Source organism: Leptosomus discolor, unplaced genomic scaffold (assembly GCF_034619465.1).
Source record: "Leptosomus discolor isolate bLepDis1 unplaced genomic scaffold, bLepDis1.hap2 HAP2_SCAFFOLD_85, whole genome shotgun sequence".
NCBI lineage: Eukaryota > Metazoa > Chordata > Aves > Leptosomiformes > Leptosomidae > Leptosomus > Leptosomus discolor.
The window spans coordinates 271,408-288,728 of NW_028237879.1; the positions used below are offsets into that span (position 1 = coordinate 271,408).

The window sequence follows — 17,321 nt, forward strand, 5'->3', positions numbered from 1 at the left end:
GCCATGGTGTGCTAACACTGCCTGGCCCAGACAGCTCACCTGGAAGTGCAGGATGGGTTTGTCCTCAACATTCATTTCCATCTTGGGGTGGAAGAGCAGCTGGACCTGCACAGGGCGCCCGGAGGCAGTCAGCACACCCTTCCACGGCTGGATAGTGAAGTGCAATGCCAAGTCGGGTATGTTGGTATCTGCAGTTTCCAGCCCAAAACTGGGAAGAAAGGGAAGGAACGAAGATGTCTGCAGTTAAAAGTACAGGTGGCACCAGCACAGCCAGCACTTTGCACAGGACCATAAGAAAAAATAAAAAGAGAAAGAGTCCAGCTCTGCTTGGGGAATCCCACATCTTGACACAGAGTGCGGACAATCCCGAGCATTGCAAGCTAACCTGAACACCAAATTTTTTCATTCTCTCCTTTAAAGAGTCTCATAAAGAGATAAGAGCTGACCCTCAAAGAAAGGCAATGAATCTCAGCAGTGAGTGGCTTAAATGTCAGAGTCTCTCCTCCTGGTTCCCGCTGAGCTGCGAAGAAATGCTGGTGTGCAGCTGGATTCTCTATCAAAACATCTGAGGTTCGAGAGCCCAGGTTTTGTATTGACCCAGACCATGAGGCAGTCAGCACAGCAACAGCCTCCAGCCATGGACAGAAGGAGAACGCAGGCCTGGGCAGATGGTGGCACCACGCGTTCACAGACCAGGCAGCTGGACCCACCTGTATGCAATGTCGTACTTCCCTTTGTTCTTCAGAGTCAGCACTTGCTTCACATCATCCAGGACCTTAACGACTCCAAACTCCACCCTGCCATCTGTACCTGCAGAAAACCCACAGAGCGAGGTAAGAAACGGTGAATATTTGTGAGCTGCTGCAGACTACACCGAGTGACAAGATACATATTTGGAGATCTCAGGCGGCACAAAACCCTTCTCAGCAAGTTTCCGTTCTCGGAAGTTTTCTCTGGCTACTTTGCTGCCCCTTCTCTCCTTACTCGGAGAATATCCACAGGGTTTAGCAGCTAAGGAGCTTGGCTTCCATCTCCTTGCTTCCAAGCACAGATCCAACAACTTTATTGCCGTGCTGAGCCTTCAGGAGCTGCCTACTGCTGGTTGACATCACTGTTGTTTCAAAGCCCCCAAATAAATCTGCACAGGAAGTTCCACACTTCAGAGGTGACAGATGCAGGGCTGGCTGTGCCCTGACAGTGCTTTACTCCCTGCAGCTTGCAGGACGTGTGCTTTATGTATCCACGCCACGCTTGCATGCCATCCCGTCCCGTCCCGTCCCAAGCGCTTTGGCTGCCCACCTGCCACAGCAATTCGTTTTGGAGGCATCCACTGACCTTGAGGAATGTCGATGCTCAGAGCAACATCATAAGCCTCCGCAACGATCTGGATATTTTCAACCTGAACAAACCCCCGGGACGTTTTCTGCATCTGAAACCTGGAGGCAGCAAGAAACAAACACTGCTTAGACCATTCTCCTAAATGCTTTTGGTAGACCACATACAAGTTCTTGTCTCTGCTGGCTGCTTCCACCATGGCCTCCCCTGCTTCACAAGCATTTGCGGACTCCCAGGCTTTGCTAACCTGTTCATCTCACGGGCTGACCCAGCGCGATTCTGCTGCAGTAAGAAACACTGTCAGCCCAACTCCGCACTCCTACAGCGGGGAACCTGCTGCCAAAGCATCCTGGGAGGCACAGCGATGTCAAAACGACCACAAGAAGGGCAAGGTGTCCCAGAGCAGGTGGCATTGACAACCACCCCTCTCCTCTTAATCACCCAGCATCCCCACTGAAAGGCAGCCCCTGAACCACAGCGAACCAAACCCCAGGGTGAGAGTTTGCTGCTCTGTGTTAAGAGCCCCAGATGGACCCCAGGATGGGTGCAGGGAGCACGCCCAAGTCTGGACAACCAATTCAACCACGCACAGCAGCAAGGCGCTTGTAGTACGGGCTCGGGACGCAGCCTCATAACGCAGGGTAAGCCCCGCAGAGGCTGCACCTGGTCATCTGGGGCAACGTGGATGCTCAGGGATGCGCTGTGTGTTCTGGCGAACCCAGAGGCAGCAGCAGCTGGGGGCAGAGCACCCTTGTGGCCGTCAGGTACACCTCTTCCTGACTCCACAACATACTTGCCCCATGAAGCTCAGCTATAGGAGCACCTGAGTTGTCACTGAGTTTCCAAAACTTTACCCTTCAGTGAGTCCCCTGCTGCTATGGGCCTGGACCCCCTGGCAACGGGGGTAGAAAGGAATCTCATGAAGGCTCATCCTTTTGCCCTCTTTGCAGGGTAACCTTCAAGCACAGACTCCATCCCTAAGAGCACAGGGCTGGTCACTGCCCTGCTCTGCCAGGGAGGGCACAGTCCCTCTCACCTCTAGTTGGATCATCTTCTTAACGCTGAGAGCCTTCGTGGCCTTGAAATACAGATACACCACAAACTCTGTGCAGGGACCAACGGTGCCCTTGTCTTGTGACACAGAGAAGTCCTCTCCAAGGTTTTCCAGCCCACCGAGCCGCCAGGCCACGGGCAGTGGGGTGCTGTTTCTCAGGACCGGGGTCTTGCTGTCCCTCCTGCAGAGACACAAAGACAGGCAGCACCAGTCGTGTGACGGTCATGCTAGCCTTGCCACCAAATGCAACTTGGAGCAGCCCTATCCACGCATCTGAAACTGCAGTTAAATGTTTTCTCTTTGCCACAGGCCTGAGAGGTGAGGTCCTTGGGGGAGAGCTTGGTGTTAGAAGTGTATCCGACAGACGGGAGATAAGGAGGAGCAACTGGATTGCTCTCTGAGCCAGCAGACAAGATGCAAATGCATCGGGACGCTCATCACACAGGATCGCCGGGGGGCTACAGAGCTGGTGGCTGTCACGGGATATCCAAGCCAGCAAGGAATGGTGAGCAAGAGACTGGGAACCACTGGGAGAAAGAGGCGCTAGCCCAACCCCCAACCTGAGCGGCCGCTGAGGAGGAGCTTGCCGACAGCTCTTGTCCCCAGCAGAGGGACCACGGGATGACTGACCTGTGCAGAAGCAGCTTGTTGAAATGCACCTGCTTGGGGCTGACCCCCAGCTCCACCTGCACCCCCTGGCAGCACAGGCGGAAGACCACTGGCTCGGGGTTCTCCTGAACGCAGCAGATGAGGTTGTCTTCCACGAGGCCGGCCGAAGTGGGGTACGCCCAAACACTCAGCTGCTAGCCCCGTCCCTGCAAAACAAACACCAGAAGAACATTCGGTGAGCAGGGAGAACGGCTCCTGGGCACTTCTGCTGGTGCCTGCCCTACCTGCCCGTCTCCTACCTGATGCTCGTTAGGTTTCACCCTCATGCTGGGGGGGTCTAAAAGGAACGTGCCCGCTTTGTGATCCCGTTCAAAGAAGAAACGCACTGCTGCTTCGAAGGGGGTGACGTTGAGGATGGTCAGCTTCTTGCAGTTGCTGGGAGAGTGCAGCGCCTTGTACCTTTCCATAAAAGGGGAAAAAGCTGCAGAGGAGACCGTTGCCTTTATCACACATCGAGGAAAGCCCCGTGTCCAGGCAGCGAGAGCCTGCGCTGGAAGGCCACGGTCTAACAAGCAGGCTAAGAAAAAGGATCCCTTGCAGGGGCACGTTCCGGGGTACGGGTCTTCATCCCTGCGTCACTTTGATGCCCGCCCCTATACTTGGTGCCTCCATCCCAGGAGAGTGACGATGCACAGGCCCCTTAAAGAGCGTTTCACAAAATATAAATTCAAAGGCGCCTGGAAAAATAAAAGTACGCCAAGCACATGGGTTCTTCCCCCTTCTTTGTTGGGCTTCCTTCCCTGCAGGGTATAAAGAAATGCTTTTGAAAAGAGGTTTCAAAAATAGCTAAGCTTCTCTCTTTCAAAAGTCATGACACTGCCTCATATTTTATGGATTAGCTCAAAGTCTGAGGGAAGGAAACAGAAGGGATTCATTCCCAAGAGGAATGCTAAATTTAACAAATGTCCCTTCTCTCAGGTGTGGAACAGAATTTGGAGTTAAAGGGTTAAAAAACCAAACAGAAATCCTAGACCACTCATCACCCTGGCTAAAGATCCTCTTTTGTTTTTTAAACTGTTTTGATTTAATCTCCTTGGATTGTCAAAATACCATTAGTTCTCCAGAGCTCCCAGGGAGACAAGAACTTCATTTCTAATATTAAAAAACCCCAAAAAGTGATGTTAAAACCAGAATTATGCCAGCAGCTACTATGACAAATTTTTTAGGCAGGTTTTATCCAGCAGGAAAATGCAATTCCCATTTTTATTCCTCTGCAGGTTTCCCCCTTGCCCACACTCATATTGGCAGGTCAAATCACAAAGTCTTACTAATATTACAGATTAATGAGCAACTTACAAAGCCATCAGCAGAATAATTCAGTCTACCCCTAGAGCTCAAAGCACTTTAAAGAAGCCCCACAAAGTTCATTTCACAGGTAGTGAAGCTGAGACGTGGTGGGGTGGGACACAAGCTGCCCCAAGTCACCTTCAGGCCGGAAGCAGCATGTGGCTGTGGCCACCAAGGCACCCACCAGGCAGCAAGATCAGCTCCATCTCTCCCCAGGTCGTCCAAGACTCATGTGCCTGCTATCTGCTCAAGTTCACACATCCATGGTCCTTCAGCCTCATGTATCTCCCAGGTCTCTGCCTGGGCCTGCCCTGAATTGTGCCACCAGGGCAGCGTGTCCCCAAGCGTGTCCACGAAAGCACAAGGCTCTGGAGAGCCCATCCCAACATCTCACTCTGGGCAGGCAGCGCATCAGCATGCTCACTCAGTGCAGGAAGCACGTACCGGTCTCTTGACTCCCCACACAGCAGTGGTCCAAAGTGGAAGATGCCCGTGTTCATGACATACTGCTTGAAGATGATGTCATCATCTGCCTTGCTCTTCCTCCAGCAAGGAAACACCAGCCTGGGCAGAGAAAATGAGGAATGAGGAGTCGTGAGATGCTCTAAGTAGAAAACCTGGTCAGAAAGCCATAACCCTTATGGGTGCTGAGGTACCAACACCGGTTCCCAGCTCTAAGCACGGGAAGAGATGCTGGGCGGCTCAGGCAGCGCGCTCTGCCCAAGCCAGAAGGTCACTGGGGTACAAGGGGCAGCCCTGGCTCTGAGTTCAGGGGGGAGCAGTGTGGGAGGCTCCCTCAGGCCAGCCTGACCGCAGGTCCTGGCTGATGGTGGGATATAGGCAGGTGCCCCTGCAGTGCAGCTGGTACAGGCGCCTTGTCCCCAAGATCTCAAAATGCAGGGTCTGATCAAACTGGCCCGTCACCGTGGAGCTGAAGTGGACCGTCAGTTCCACCTCGCCGCGGGCAGGCACTATCTACTGGCAGCTGCTCAGCCTGGCAACTAAAAAGGAGGTTTCAGACATTGCTAACGAGCAAATGAGCAAGGAGGAGGGTCATGGACTGGCCATCCCATGGAGGGACTGGCAGAGGGTCCCTGCAGAGCTGGGGACACTGGACCTCATTTGGCAAGACGGCCGTAAAGCAGAGGGATCACCTCCTCCCTCACAGCTCACCTGACAGACCTCCCCATGGATGGGAGCGTGTCCACATCACTTTGGTACGCCTTGGGGGAAGGTGTGGGTGCTCCTGTTTCTGGCCACTGGAGACCTCTCCTGCCCTGGCCAGAGCTCTGCTTCTCCCTCGCAGCCTCCTGGCTGCCCGCGGCTTTCTGCTTCCTCCATCGGCCCCTCGTTGGCGTGACCTGCTCCTCCGGCATCTTTGCACCGAGGGAGAGAGGTGAGACTGAGACCTGCCCCGAGACATTCCTACCCTGGAAAGAAAGCTGCAGCTTGGTTCAACAGGAGAGAGACTAAATACCCCACCACATCTGCCTGTGGACTTGGTCTTCCTTATCAGACTTTGTTTTGCCTACGACACCTCTCCCTGCCCAGGACCCCTCCTTGCCCAGCACCCTCTCCTCAAGGGAAGTTGAGGGGTTTAGGTGTTGGGGTTTTTTTCTCTCATCTTACAGAACTGCCCTGTCTCTTTTGGACAGACACAAGGGTTGCCTGCAGACATGGAGCCCCATCATGTCTTCACTGCCCCTCCACACTAATCCTTTTCCACCCCACCTGCCCCCCATCCAGTCTGGCCCCCGCCCTGGCACCTTCACTGCAGGCACAACGGGGGCATCCACAAGACTTTCTGGATCCTTCCTTTCTTCTTCCGCAGGGACACCTCTGGGCACAACAAAGATGAAGTGCTTGAGGGCTTCTCCGGCTGCAGGGGCCATCCGCTTCTCCGGGTAGGGGATCACAGAGTAAAAAGTGGTAGGTGGAATGGGAGGCCCTGAAGGACCCAGTCCCAGGTCATCCAGGATCTAAAAGCGTAAGAGAAAACCCTTTTTATACTTCCACCACCTTCATCCTCACACTTCCTTAAAGACACTAAACTTTTGGCCATGGTTTTTTTTTTATTTCTATGGAGCGCGGTGCTTTTTTTTTTGCCCAGAGGGGTGGGCAGGCTCCAGAGCAGTGCCAGGACCTACAGAGAGAAATCTCTCCTCTGAGTGACTCAGCTGAAGGAAACCGTGACCATGAGCTGCCCTGCCCTGGGGCCATCTTTAATGGTTTACAGACTGGGAAACTCTGAACAGACAGGGTGCTTGAATAGAGAGCACTCCCTCTTTCCACCCATCTGAGGGACGGTGAGAACCTCCACAGCCACGTGACTGCTGTGGAGCTGTCATGGAACATCACCAGTGGCCTGGACAAGGCTCTGTGCCATTGTCACCTGGTGGGACACAATGCACTAGGGCCCAGACCACGGCAGGCTCAGCATCTGAGCCTCACAGGGCTTTACCTGCTCTGCTGCCGGCAGCTTGCCACTCTCCAAGATCGTCTTAGTGACATTTGCTGAGCTCAGCACCTGGATGTCCAAGCAGGACACTCTGACACCCTGGCCTCTGGCTGACCCTTCTGCTGCACCTTCCCCTTCCAGCAGAGATAACTTGGTGTCCTCAAGAGCCTTGAGTTTCTTCAGCCGCTCCTTCTCCAGCCACTCCTTCTCTCTGCTCTTCCAGTTCCTGTGGCAGGATAAACGCTGGCGCTGGTCTTCTGCTTGGTGCCGCACTTCCTCTCGACTCAGAGGGGACAGCAGGATACCCTGAACCCTGTCCCAGGATGACAAAATGTGCGTGACATCCTTCTGCGATGCCTCATACATCTCAAACCTCAGGGTCAAGTTCTTCTCACTGTCACTCTGAGCCTCGTCTTTGGTTTCCCCCTATTCTGGGTCTCAGGGTTGCACAACCGCTGCTGGGCAGGCCTCCATCAGGGGAACCTTGTTCTGCTTTTTCGTATCTTCCTTGTCACCTGCAGAGTCTGAGTCCTCCTTTACAGATCCCTTCCTGTCTACCCCCTTGGTGGCATCCAGACGGTTGCTGGTGGACACCCTGGTGCTGCTGGCGGACGTGTTCACACTCTGGGCAGGAGAAGCAGGAAAAAAGCAGTGAGCATTTCAAAGCACTGACATAAACCATAGAATCACAGAGTGGAAGGGGTTGAAAGGGCCCTCTGGAGATCATCTAGTCCAACCCCCTGCTAAAGCAAGTTCACCCAGAGCAGGTTGCACGGGACCGTGTCCAGGTGGGTTTTGAATATCTCCAGGGAAGGAGACTCCACAATCCCTCTGGGCAGCCTGTTCCAGGGCTCTGCCACCCTCAGAGTAAAGAATTTTTTCCTCATGTTCAAGCGGAACTTCCAGTGCTCCAGTTTGTGCCCGTTGCCCCTTGTCCCGTCACTGAGAAAAGCCTGGCCCCATCCTCTTGACACCTGCCCTTTAGGTACTTACAAGCATTGATAAGGTCCGCTCTCAGTCTTCTGCAGGCTAAAGAGCCCCAGGTCTCTCAGCCCCCTAAGCATCTTAGTAGCCCTCTGCTGGACTCTCTCCAGTAGTGCCTCTTCAACTGGGTGCCCCGGAACTGGACACACACACTCCAGATGTGGCCTCACCAGGGCAGAGTAGAGGGGCAAGAGACCCTCCCTCGACCTGCTGGCCACACTCCTCTTAATGCACCCACAAGGGCACATGGCTGGCTCATGGCCAACTTCTTGTCTACAACTCCCCGGTCTTCTCCACAGAGCTGCCCTCCAGCAGGTCGACCCCCAGCCTCTACTGGTGCAGGGGGTTATTCCTCCCCAAGTGCAGAACCCTACACTTGCCCTTGTTGAACCTCCCGAGGCTCCTCTCTGTCCAGCTCTCCAGCTTGTCCAGGTCTCACTTAACGGCAGCACAGCCCTCTGGCGTGTCAGCCACTCCTCCCAGTTTGTATCGTCAGCAAACTGGCTGAGGGTGCACTGTGTCCCTTCAGCCAGGGCGTTGATGAGTATGTTGAATAAGACTGGACCCAGTGCTGACCCCTGGGGAACACCACGGGGTAGCTGCAGTAGGACAGTGATGAGCTTTGCAATAGCACCCCAAGCCTCATCCAGGATCTGTGCTAGGTTCTCTACAAATCCCAATTCAGAACGCAGCTGGTACCCAGTTTAGCTCAACCGAAACCAAACCCTCCAGCATCAGGCTGATGAGGAGTCCTGCAAACCAGCTGAGAAACAGAACAGCTTCCCAACCCAAACAGGGAGCTTAAGACACATCCCTACTCCTGTGCAGTCCCTCTGGGCTCGTTTCTGGTGTGCTGAGCATCCCTGACACTTTGGGAAGTCTGGCTGCTAACAAACACCTAAGGCCTGGTGGGATCTCCTGCCAGACCTGGAGGAAAAGACACCACATCCCAGACTGATCGTGTCTCAGTGGTGTAAGTCACATGCAGAGTGGGCAGAAATGCTGGCCTAAAACTATCTAGAGCTTCACAGTGAATGGATGGAGTTACGTGAAGCCATGACTCAAAGGCAGCATGATCCTAGAAGAGCAGCTCTACCAACAAAGCCATGGGAAAACACCCTGGGTGAAGCAGCAGCGTGATCAAGCACCAGCTGTTGTTTCCCAGTACAGCCCCACATGTTCCTCAGGGCCAGGTACTCATCCCCAGCACTGCTTGTGGCTGCTGGCTTCCCGGGAATGGCACAGCTCAGCTGGAAGGTCCCCAGGGCTTTTACTCATCTATAAACACAGCCACCTACCTGCCTGACTCCAGGCCGGCTTTTCTTCCCTGAAGCTTTATCTTTGTCTTTTCCAAGCTCTCTCGTCCCCTGCCTAAACTTCTGCTTCAGCTCTTCTTCCTCCTTCAAGCGTTCTAGCTCCTGCCGGTGCTTTTCCTCAAGCTCTCAAGCCAGCTGCTCCAGCTCCCTTCAGAACGACAAACAGAAAACAACCCTGAGAGACCACCAGAAATCTGGGTTTGCTGTAACCCCAGCTGGTTCTGCACTTCATCCATCGACCCTGAGGCTGTCGACAGAACCATTAGATCATCTCCATGGACTTCCCTCAACCTGGGGAGGCTGGGAACATCCAAAGTGAGGAAAGGTGGGAGGGGACCTCCAGGGCCAGCCAAATCTAGGCTTTGCTGTCATAAGGTCCAAATTGTGCTGCTTCTCAAGAAGGTCCACCCGGACACCTACAGCACACTGCTGAAGTCTGATCCACCGTCATTCCGCACTGATGCCTGAAGCCCTCTCGATTTCCCAGTGTAAACCAGCTCACAAATCACTTGCACTTACTTATTCCTGCACCAACATTTACTTGGCTTATCCAGCCCTTCTCCCCGGGCATAGCCCACTCCTTAGTGAGAATAACCATATCCATTGGAAAACAAAGGCTGCAGCAACTCCCCTCCTCTGGTCTGAACCACCAGATTTCCTGCTGCAACCCAGCTGTGACTTGTGCTGCCTGTCCTGGAAATCACAATCTGAAGCAGCCCTAGTGATACCCTCCCAGGGAAACAAGCTTCAGCTGGCACTGCAAGTGCTGAAATGCTTGCTTTAAGCAAGTCCCTTCCCGAGTTTTAGGCGGGGATTAATACAGGCTTACCCTTATCCTACCCATCCTCCTGAACACGGCTGCTTTGCTGGATCAGAGCTTCTCCCAGGCTCACCTGCTGCTGGAGCTGAAGGTGAGCCCCAGAGACACTCGTTTTTATGGCTGGTGTCACTCAGTAAGGAGAACCCTGGGAGACCAGCACTGCAAGGGCTTCATCTATGGCAGGACTGGTATCTGAACCAAGCCAGCACAGCTACGCCTCACACCAACCCACACCACAACCCCTCTGGTTTGGTGACGGGGGGATGACGATGATGAGAATCAACATCATTAACTCAGAGACACTCGTAAGTGCAGCGGCAAGCCAAGCACAGAGACGAGCTCCTTGCAGGTAGCGTCTAAGTCGGAGGGCTCACCGCTAAAATAGAGAGAAGATGTTCTCATCTCACCAGAGGAAGGTCTTTCCTCTGTTGGGAACCAGGGAGGTGGAACTGGCCATCTTTGTGCTGCCTATAACGGACACTTTTGGCCTTTGCTCTGTAACCCCTCTGAGCTCCACCAAGGTCTCTGGAGCAGGGAAACCCTTCGGGGACACTATCCTGGGGAGTCACCCATGGAAGGCTTACAGACCTCTTCTTCCTCTCACGCTGGACTTGTCGGATATTGTTATTAAACTGAGTTTTCTGCTCCTCAGTGAGGGCATCGTACTCCTCCTCATCCACCTCCCAGAGATGTGTTTTCTGCGTCCTGGCAGCTTCTTCCTGCTCCCGTCCTTCAGCACAGAGCAGAGGAGAAACCATTAGCGACTGCAAGTGAAGCCTGCTGTTCCAGGTGACCCGCAAGGAGTCACAACTCTGTCCTGACCCAGCCTATCGCCCTACCAGGAGATACTGGGGAGTGCATATCCCCACTCCAAAATCCAGATAATCCCCCAAACTGTCGCTGCTCAGCAAGTTCCCAGGCCTTACCTGGCTCACGTGCACCAGCGCTGTGGACAGCTGGCCAGTGGCCAGTTACTGAGCCACAGCAGCTTGCACTTGTGCCCAAGCTTTAATGTTAGAGACTAAGGCAAGGCTTACAGCCTCAGCTCTGCTGTATTTTAAGCAGCTGGGAGCTGAGTACTGGCTATACTGAGGCAGAAGGAGGAAGGATTAATAAAAACATTTCTTACAAGCTCTGACGGTAGCCCAAATACACACAGATAAGGTTGAGAGCTTGAGAGAAGATTGAGAGGTACAAAAATGAGAAGTCTCACCTTCCTGCTCTTTTGCAGCTGTCTCCCTGGCTTTCAGAGAAGCATAATCCTGGAACACGTTCACAAAATAGATATACGGCCCATTTCTGACAGCTTTGAGCAGGCAGAGGAGAGCAGATGCCATGTTGTGTGCAAAGAGGGTCTCCAGGCCATCAAACACCATGCCCTGGTAGCAGTCACTCAGCTGTGAATCAAGTTGAAAAGGAGAGAAAGTCAGCTATTGCACGCACTGGGCTCTCAGCGAGGCAGTAAACCCCAAGGTCAAAGGACACCAGCCGTCAGCTCAGACAAGCTCTGATCTTTCCCCGTGCTCTGCCAGCTTACGGCATCTGCAGCTTCACCCAAGGATCCCTGCACACAGCCCGGGACCCCTCCAACAGCAGCTACAGACCTCCTCCTCTCCGAATTGTTCCTCACTGCCTGTCTCTCTGTAGCAGGAATGTATCATTTGCCCCCACCCCACGTACCTGCAGCCTTTCAGAGAGGATGGCCACCAGCAGGTCCTCAGGCAGCACGCAGCTCATAAAGCCCAGCTCTCCTTCTGTGCTGCCGGTGACGCTCAGCCGTCGCTGTGCAGGAACACAGGGAAGGGGAGAACCGAGACGAGAACTGGACGAGCCCTGCAATGTTGAACACCACAGGAAAAATAAACCACTTTGGAAACGCCTGAACAATTCCAACCATTGGGCTTGCAACTGGGGTTTCTCACTAGTGGGAGACAAGAACAAAACGGCAGGCCAACAGTTCTAGGGGACACCCCGGAGGGTACATCCCTTGGCCAGCAGAGACCCAAGCTTGCAAGCCCCCGCCACAGCACCCTGCAGCTCTGCCCACTGCCTGCAGCCACGTTAGCCAGGGCTGCACTTTGCCAACAAACTGTTAAGACCCAGTGGAGTTCTTCTGCCAGAACACGGGGTTTTGTTGCCACCCCAAGCCATACCCAGCCCGCCCAGCTGGCTCTGCACTCTATGCGCCCGCACCGGGCTCTGTAAGCAGCCCCTTCACTTCCCACAGGCAACAGAAAAGTCCCGGGCATTAACCAGCGTGGATCGTGCTTCACCTGGGAGCCTGCTGGATCCATTGAATGCTGCTTCAGCGATGGGGATGTGTGGCCATGGGTCTTCCTCCTGCCCGGGGCAGCGTTCGCCCAGCCTCGGGAACGGACGGACCGCAGGCTGACTGTGTCCCCAGAGCTGGGCCGGCTCAGGTCTGAGCCGCGCCTGGCCTCTGCACTGAACCGCAGGCCGAGGGACACCTCTGCATTTTGACCTGCAGAGAGGACAGACGGCTCAGCGGGGAGCGAGCAGGCACCTTCCACCCCAATGGCACAGCCCTGCGCCCTGGCAGGGACACGGCACTCGTCCCCCAGCCTGCCGGGCATTAGCAGCGCTGCCCTCCAGAAGCAGCTCCTTCTCTGCTCCTCTTGTTAGCACAATCAAGCACAGCATCTGAGACTGGATTTTAAAACCAGGGAGTTTTTCATGCACAGCCCTGGGTCCCTCCTACGAAATGCGCACACAGGTGACACCGCACAGTCGCTCCCCTATGGATCAAATCAAGGATTCCTCCTCCAGGACCATCGTTTGCACCCATCCTGCATTCTCACATGGAGACTGTAACACACAGCCCTGCCCCAGCTGCAGCACTCATCTCCACTGGAGCTAAATCCTCTGCAGTGGATAATCCCACCCAGGACCTAGACCCTTCTTCCTTCCACCAGCTCCCAACCCAACCAGGTTCAAAGCTGAGCAACACAAAACTTCCCCCACCAAAGCCAGGGTCTGGCCTCACCCTGCAGAGCTCAGGGTGGGCACCAACCACTCAATAAAGTTTCCTAAAAGTCGCCGGTCTCACATGGAGAGCAGCACCACATGCACGAGCTGCGTGACCTGAGAGCATGTACAGGAAAACCTCTGGAGAAAAGTGCTCCTCTGCAGCGTGTGTCTCATCTGAAACTCCTCTGGGAGGTTATTCTTCCCTTCCTCTCATGTTTGTGAAGCCACACTCAAAGTCAGTCATCTAGTGCTTAATGAGCCACTTCAGAGGGCTTCTTCCCTTGTTAAAGTGGGCAGCAGTTCTGCCTGATGGCCATGAGAAGCACACTGGATTCAGCTTTGAGGAAATATTAAAAACTCAGAAAGATACAAGTGTGCTTCGCTGCTCCTAGAAAAAGGAACATGGGCCAAGAAGCCCAGAGGCAGTAACAGTGCCCCTGTCTGAGCCCTTAAAATAGAGATTTTTTTTTCTTTTTAATAACCAGAGATGCTTTATGAAACAGCTTTGCATTTCTACGTGCTGCACCCATCCATGTTCCCTAAGACACCCAAGAGCTGTCAAACTTCCTTCCCTGGAGCAGGCACAAGTGGATGGTCATGGCAGGTTTCTGAAGAGCTGTTCTGCGTCCAGCATTTCTCCTTACCGGCATCCTCTGACTCCTTGCAGCTCTGCTCGATGGCAGCCCTGATGCACAGCTCCCGGGCACGGAGCCCTGCTGAGCTGCTCCCGTCCGAGATGGCTTCCGTCACCACGGCATCGATGGACAAGCAGGCAGCGCCGTAGTGTTTGGACAGGGCGACTGCTGCTGACGTCTTGCCTTGAGAGAGAGGAGGACTGGTTGGCGACACTTGCATGTGAGGCATTTTCAGGGACAGGCTCTGAAAATCTCCCAAAGAGGTTTTCAGAGTCTCAAGGCTGGTCAGAAGGCAAGTGTCCTTTCAGGGATAACCACGAAGGAGGCAGCTTGAACATGGTTAAAAGTGTTGTCCTCTAGAGCCAGGTGCATCATCTCCACCTCATGTTCAGCTGAGGACTTTGCCCCTCGCGGTGACCTCAACCCTGGGCCCAGGGTGACGTTTCGAGCCCTGTCCCACCACCATTCAGACCGCTCGTGTTAGCCTGTGCTGGCTGGCATTGCCTCAGGCAACATCCAGGCGCGGTTTAGGGGTCAGTACAGGCTAAGGGCTGCTCCCACGAGGCAACACGGACACTAGGCAGTGTGGTCCCAAGCAACAGGGACACGAGCACCCTGTCTGGGGGAACGAGAGCCTGACTGTACAGACACAAGATGAGCCACACCACTTGCACCAGCTAGGCGAAGGCCTCGGGCAGTTTCATGTGCCAGCAGAACTGGGGCTTACCTTGCTTCACTTCAGCTGGTCAGCCAAGCCCCATGGTCCACCAGGACATCTCTCTCCTGCTCCCCCGCTCCTTGCAGCCAAGGGCTGCGGCTCACGTACCTGCCAGGGGTGCCCCATGGACAATGACGACAATCCCTCTGCGGTTTCGGGCTGCGTGCCCTTCTGCAAAGGTATCGATGCCGATGTGGCAGGCGATGGCCCTACAGACAGGGCTGTCACCCAGTTCTCCCGCGGCCTCCTGGCTGCTGGCGGTGCTTTGCCGATGCTCTGCTGTGCAGAACCGGATAGAAAAGTCAGCCTCCTGTCTACCTGTGACCCTGACCATCCTCCCTGTCCCCTCAGATCCCAGGTGAAGAGACTCTGATGAAACCAAGGTCACACCTGAGGTCTCACCATGCCCTTCCTCTAGGCTTGTGCAGGCCAGGGTCTGCCCTAGACACTGGTGAAGGTGCCTGTTCACAGTATAGTAAATGTGACGGCAGAAAGAGGAAAGAACGAGCATCCAGCAATACCTAAAAGGACTGGGCCGCATCTCCTTCCATGAACTGGCAACATGGTCCTCATGGGAGTTTGGTCCCGGGTCCTGCTGAGTGCGGGCAGGGGGACAGGGAGAACTGGACATTTCACACAGTTCCAAGGAGAGGCTCCATTTGAGGATCAAGCAGTTATCCAAGAGCTGGGTGCTTTAGGAATATTACACCAGGAGATGTGGCTGGGCTCTGAATTCACCGTAACAGCATTTACAAAGAGCTCCCACCATTGCCCTTAGGAGGTCACAGAAAGCCCCTTCAGCTTGCAGCGTCCTGCAGGACAGAGCGTGCTGCCCTGCCTAGGAAAAGGAACAGCATCATCCTGATCCCAGCAGCTCCTGGGGGCAAAGGTGCTCATTTGGCAAAGCCAAATGGAAAACCTCCCTGGCCTCTCACTTGTCCCTGGCCCAGATTTCTTGGGATCCTACAGCCTTTGCATAGAAGAACAGATTCAGGGCCTACAGGAGTGAAGATGGCCCCAGGCTGCAGTGAAGTGATGGAGGTGACACTGAAGTTCTCCACTGAGGCCCTTTTGCCACAACAGAGGATTACCTGTCCTGCATCTTTTCTCAACACCTTCCTCCTCCTCTTCTCCACATGCAGACTGAGAATCCACCTTCTTGGACTGGCTTTCATCAAAAATGGAGGAGAGAACGACTGAGCTATGGGATGAGATGGTGTGAACGATCCCAGCAGAGTGCTTTCCTCCTTGTTCTGACAGAGACTGGACACCTTCAGAGTTTGCTGAAGAGGAAGGACACGGAGAGGGAAGAAGAGGGTGAACATGGCCAAGCAATCTGCTCTTTGCTATTTGCCACTTTGCAAGGCCACACGCAAAAGACCGAAAATTTCCCAAGGAGGGAGACTCCTGAGGCACTGAGAAGCCTGTCCAGGCTGTCTCTCCCCTCATGGGAACGTTGAGCTTGTGCTTTTGTTGCTGGGAACGAGCAAATATAAAACAGTTAGCGATATTAGACCTGGTCCTACTGGCTGAAGAACTCATCCAGTTCTACCCTTCATGGCTGAGGGACACAAGGGGACATACTGGTTATTTCTCCAGTGCGTGGCAGGCAGATAGGAGCTTGCTTTGGCTGCACTCAGGGCTGGTAAAGGAGGCGTGAGCCACAGACTTTCACCCGGGAATTCCTCTACCAAGCTGGGGAACGGGCGGCTGCTAAAAGCACGGGCTTCCCATGGAGAGCTCAGGGTACGTGGGCTGGACTCCTTGCTGTGCCTACATTCAGCACAGCCAATGCCAAACCCTCACCATTGTCCTGGTCTGCTGGTTTGCCAGCCTTGGACTGCTCCTGCTCATCCTGCAGCCTCTTCTGGTCCTGATAGTACTCCAGCACCTCCAGGGGCAGCTTCTCACCCGGGGTGCGCAGAGGCAACAACAAGGTGTTGTGGCAATCGTAGTCCTTCAGCAGCCGCAGGATCTGTGCACGTGGGGAAGAGAAACCACAGACGGGGTGCATTTCTGGACCTTCATCCCATGAACAGATTCACACACCAACCCATCTTCTCCCTCGTTCCTTCCTCCCAATAACACGGACTATCCAAGCGCCTTCACAGCCCGCGGGCAGAGCTGCCTAACCCTGAAATGCCACCAGGCTCTGCCCTGGGGACTGCCTCCATCGCCCTGGCGCGAGCCTGGGAATGCTGGAGTGCTGTGAAGAGCTACGGGAGCACGCACAGGGGGACCAGGCCTTCCCGCTCACCTGCTCCTCAGCAAGGTACTGCTGATCGTTCTCCAGCGAGTAAAACTCAATGGGCAACTCGTACGGGTTCTTCACCACCACTGTCCCCTCCGCCCCACGGCTGTATGGCAGCAACGGTCCCAGCTCCAGCACTGGGGGGCTGAACTCCAGCTGGGGCTCCAGCCCCTGCCCTGAGACCTGCAGGTGGAGATGCTGGCTGCTCTGGCAAACGTTAATCCTCAGCTCACTTCTGTAGGACTTCTGAAAAGAGAGAAGCGCAGAAAGCTCCTTCATGAAGTCCCAGGTGACAGGGCCTCAAATGCAACCCTTGCACCAAGGTCAGGGTGTCACCAGTACCTCTAAGGTGAAGGGAAAAAAGAGCAGGGGCTACAGCATCTGCATGCTGGCTCCGAGTAACTGGGATGAATCCTGGTGTGATGCGTAACTGGATATTTGGGTATCAGACAGATTTAAATGGACTATAAGATGTTTTCACCTCACACGAGGGAGTGCAATGCTCAGGAGAAAGGTCCTCAGGGCTGTGCTGCCCAGACGCAGTCCTGGCACTGCTGTGTCAGGCAAACAGCAGCTACATGAGAGGCAGATGAGCTCTCACTGGCTAGAAATAAGGGTCGTCTTCTCTGCTCAGTGTTTGGCTCTGGTCAAAGCCAGAGACAAGATGGTTACACTGCTATTAGCCATCTAAACACCCCTGGGACTATTCCCAGGCATGGGAGCACTTGTGTCCACACTGTTACACCCTGCCAGTTTCCAAGTCACGGTGGCCACATGCAAACTGCCTTTGGGAACGCTCTGGCGTT

General features: G+C 54.4%; 1 pseudogene; it reads right to left on the bottom strand.

Moving 5' to 3' along the window:
- LOC147412527 (axonemal central pair apparatus protein HYDIN-like) overlaps nucleotides 1-17,321 on the bottom strand; it is a 64,995-nt pseudogene that overhangs the window by 22,246 nt on the left and 25,428 nt on the right.